This window comes from Formica exsecta, unplaced genomic scaffold, assembly GCF_003651465.1.
Source record: "Formica exsecta isolate Colony F162 unplaced genomic scaffold, ASM365146v1 scaffold15, whole genome shotgun sequence".
NCBI classification, from domain to species: domain Eukaryota; kingdom Metazoa; phylum Arthropoda; class Insecta; order Hymenoptera; family Formicidae; genus Formica; species Formica exsecta.
The window spans coordinates 2,845,429-2,850,442 of record NW_021848825.1 but is presented as its reverse complement, the minus strand read 5'-3'; the positions used below and the strand labels follow the sequence as shown (position 1 = coordinate 2,850,442).

Genomic DNA, 5,014 nt, shown 5'->3' with positions numbered 1-5,014 from the left:
TTCTCCAAGTAACCGTCTTGAATTGCATCGTGTAATCGAGCGTTACTGTTGTCATCGTCAACAATTCTCTTTTCCGGGAATGCTAAATGTAGCGTACGGACTTATCTCGTACATTTCTACAAAGTATATCGAGGCGTTTAGGAACTTGCATTCAGAAAATGAATAATTTTTGACTACAATAATCGCTACATAGATATATACTTGATCCGTGATCGGTAGAATTTGTGAGTTTCTTGTTTTACGGGCAAACTAGTGTAAACTTGATGGTTACGTCTGTTGTCACGTTCAGCCGTCGATTTGAGTTGCACGGTCGACATACAGCGGGACAAGTTAGGATGTTGCTGGTTGGGATGTTGCTGGTTGAGATGTTGCTGGTTGGGATGGTGCTGGTTGGGATGGTGCTGGTTGGGATGGTGCTGGTTTGGATGGTGCTGGTTGGGATGGTGCTGGTTAGGATGTTGCTGGTTAGGATGGTCTTGCTGTCTCGGTAATAATTCACCCCAGTTTGTTTTGTCAAAGATGCAATTAATGAAAACACGATGCTGATGCAAACTAAAATTTCAAGAACTCGAAAGGATTATGTTTTACCTTCTGTTACGTTTGAGCATGACATATCCCAGAACAGTGGAAACTACTAAAACGATTGTGCAAATGAGCGAAACAACGTTCTTAAAAAAAAAAATTTATTATAATAATAATAAATTTGTTTTATTTTGAAAATTAAATTCATTTAAAAAAAATATAAAACATTTACTTGAAATCCTCATCTAATTTTTGATCTATTTTAGATAATACATCAATCTTGGTTTTCGCAATTTATTGTAGCTCTATTTGAATTTTTTTATTTATTTTATTAGATTTTTGGAGTTTTTTGCTCATTTCCTTCTATATTGCATTTTTCCTTCTATATGCATATTAAGCTTTTATATATACAAATATTTATATAGTTTTGAATATATTTTTGAAATGGTTTAAAATGCCGGCCTGAATTTTAATAATTTAAATGCGATTCTTCAGATTCGTAAAACAATGTTAGCTACAATAGGGGACAAAGGTGAATCCATAGGAGTACTTTACGTTTGTTAATATAAATGACATTATTAAATGACATTAATAAATGACATTATTAAATTTGAAATGTATAGAGTTCAAAATAAATTTCACAGCCAAAAAAAAATTCTGTTTTAGGGATGTTGCAATTATCCGAAATGTAAATATAATTCCATATTTCTTGAAAATATTTATAGATTTTTTTAAAAGATAACGTGAAACAAGATGTTGATAAATGTACAAGTTGAAATTGCGTATTAAACGAAAAAATACATCTGACGATGAAATAAAATCTATCGTGGATTTCCAAAGAATACAAAAGAATGCGGAAGTGGCCATCGTACTTTTCAAGAAGGCTCACATTTTTTTGTCAGAATTGTGCGACCGCGCCAATATTTTATCTCGCGCTGTATTAATGCCGCGTTCATATATTTGCATGTATTTCGGGACGTCGAGTTTTCTCTGTGCATGCGATAGCTATCTTTTCTCGAATATATGTATTCTTGAGGTTCGCGAGTGAGGCGTGTGAAACGCGCGCTTCTCGATTTAATCTTGCATCACGGCACGCATGAAAAGTGATACACGCGGCTCTTCATTCATTTTCGATTACGGTATTTCGCGGCGTACCGTTAATGATGTTAGATGATTTTTCGGGCCCGAAAAACCATATTACGCGATAGTAAAGCACTGCGACGCTTATCGCGACAACTTTAGTCGCAGATATTGTTTGCATAGGAGATACGCGCGTTATAACGGCACTGTCTCAATGGTAAGCAGTTATTAATTTTCTCACAGTAGATTTTGTCGCAACGTGAACGTGGGACTCTTCGTTCTTTCGTCGAGTGATATGACACTCGATAAGCATCCGTGAAATGTCGTGATTTTAATGTTCAATATTACATTTATCCTCGTCATTGATAATCTCTTCGGTAAAACTTTCGATAAAAACTTAAATATTTACAACAAAAGAAAAAAAAACGAAAATTAAAAAAAACTAATTTCTTCTTTGCGATTTTTACTGCCGCTGCGAGTTGCTAAAAAAAAATAAGAATTAATAATTCTATCATTAATATACAAAAGTTTATATATTAAAGCAGCTTACCTCAGTTTTTTGAGGCCGCCGTCTCGCGGTCCTCCTGCTCCTTCTCCTCCTTGTGGCCGGGAAGTGTGGCCCCCTTGCCACGTTCTCTCGACGCATCGCTCGTCGATGTTGGATGACGAATACCGCCGCTCAAATTCCCTTCTTTTTGCTATCCATTTCTCACGAGGTATCCCGAACGACGTGCAGAAAGATTTCTTTTGTATCTTTTCAATTTTTTTCTGGTCATCCATCTGCAAATAGAACATAAAATGTTTCATTTTACGAGTCGCGGTACCATGGTATCCCGGCGGATCGGGGATAAATGGTTAAGTTACGACAACCTTTCCTTTTTGGAAAAAGAAAATGAGTTAATGAGTTTTCATTTATTATACACATATAAAAATCTTTACACAACTCTCTGTGAAGTTGGCACCTCATTTTTTAAAATTGAACACTATTTTTCCGCGGTTTATTTGTTCTATCATAAACACCTTGCGTTCCAAGAAGGTATGCAAAGTAGCGCCTATAGCCGGTGAGACAAAAGTATGGCAGTATATATCTCTCGTGCGCCGCATCTATCTGATAGACTGTCCTGGCATCGTCTATCCGTTGACGGAAACCGATACGGAGAAGGTATTGAAGGGCATCGTGAGGGTGGAACTCATTCAAAACCCACAAGATTACATCGCTTCCATTCTAGAGAGAATGAAATAAATACATATATAAAACGCGTTATGCATTTGTATATTATTGTACTTTATTGTAAAATCATTTTTTATCGTTGCCTTTTTGACATCTAATACAATATCGCGGTGCCGTTTTCTCAGCTTTTTTCATCTTTATCGGTTTCTAATTTAGATTGGTTTGGCAATATTCCATTTTTCGTGATTGTGTTCGAAATACCTCACTTCTTTTACGTGATAACCTCGATTAGTCATTTGCGGCATCTGCATTTTGATTGTAACATCGATTGTGTTTAATATGCTTGCACCGCATAAATAATTTTTTTATTTATATATTAATATTAAATATTATGAAGTATTTAGTAAATATTTTTTTCATACGGAGTTTCAATCCATCAATCATATTCAAGATGGATAGAACTATCTGAAATCTTCTCAGAATTCTAATGCTTAGACAATGTGTTCGTTATCTTCCTCGTCACTATAATGAAACCGCATTGAAAAAATTGTATTCTTATTTTAAGAATATTTTATTTCGTCGAATTTTAACGACGCGTGCTATTGAGATGAATGCACCTGCTGGTTTATAGAAAGAGTTTCATATTTCTAACGCCGTCTGTTGAATTGTATTTTCTGAAAATGTACCAGTGAGCGAGAACAAATTTTTATACGAAAAACCGTTGCAGACAAATTTCCTGTTGAATAATATCATTTGAGCATTATTTTGTTCTACGTTGTTGATCAAACGTGAGAAGATGCACTAGTAGTGCAGGCATTAACCAACAGATGGCATCAGATTGCTTATGAAGTTGCATTGCTATTGTATTATATGCGATCATTTATATATATTTATACAAGAATTAATGGTAAATAATATGCAAACTGAATTATAATGGACTATGATCTGTTAACTGTTCAACAATCATCATATATTTGCATAAGATCTATTCAGAAAAGTTTGTCTAAGACTTTTCTTTATTATTTTGTAACTTTTATCTTTCAAGATTATATTGTTGTTATTTACTTTTTATTTGTTTAGAAAACTAGATATGATACGGTAAGAAAGAAATACATTGCAGCAAGTTAGACTATATAAAATTTAACATATGAAGAGAGAACATTATGAGACGAAAATTGAAGTACTTTACCAATTATCTTTTTCAAATCTTTTTTCGTTTACTGTAAACAACTGCGAATGTACAAATTTAAATGTGCTATTGATCTTCTAGACACTTACAGCAAAGTCTGATATCAAATCTTTCTTCAGATTTTTTGCTTGAGTAAGAAAACGGGTTTTATTAAAAATTTTTATTAAGCAGTTTTATTAAAAAGTTTTGATGAGTAAGATATATGTATATTTATGATTACATGTAAGTAAAAATTTGAAAATGTCCGTAATTGCATCTTTTCTTTAGTCTTTTATTTGCTGTCTCCATCTGCTTAATCTGTAAACATATTTCATCTTTATTGAAATATATAAATTCATATATTTTCTCAAATAGATTATATTTAAAATAAATATATATAATTTTGAAAGATTGAAATAAACTTGAGCAATGCAGAACATAAGTGCAGCTTCAATTTTTTTTAATACATGCTGTTTACATGTTGCAACAAGATATTTTATAAGAAGCATTAGTCAATTACATTTTATTATATACATTGCAAAAGTAGAGATGAAAGGAATTTCTTTTCTTAAAACTTACATAATAAAAAAATTGTTGACCATTTATTACATTGCACATAGCGATAATATAGAAAGACAATCTATTTGAAATGGCAGTCGGTCTTCGCAATATTTGCAATAAGTGTGGTCACAAGTCAACGCCTGCATATCTCGCGTTGCAAGCAAAATATAACATTTGTTGCACACTGGTGCATTATTTACTGAAAGTAAAAAGTATCGGTTAATTCATCTTAACAATATAAATTACCAATTAAAATATTTAAATAGTTAAAAAAATTTACTGTTGCTAGAAGGTGTTTGACATGTCAAACAAGGCCATAAACATTCTCCCAATACGTACAGTGTACAGGCCTGTGTCTTCAATTCTATTAGGAAAGTTTCCCTTAAAAGAAATGCTAATCGTTTCATTTCATTATAAACAGAGTTTGCCGAAAGGGTCGTACGTTTTCATTAACTTCACAAATTTCGTACTCTGTGAGATCTACCAATTTACAAAACTTGTTGCCCCCCCCC

General features: G+C 33.1%; 1 pseudogene; it reads right to left on the bottom strand.

The window, feature by feature from the left end:
* Nucleotides 1–418: 418 nt before the first annotated feature.
* Nucleotides 419–5,014, bottom strand: part of LOC115232746 — an 8,048-nt pseudogene continuing 3,452 nt past the window's right edge.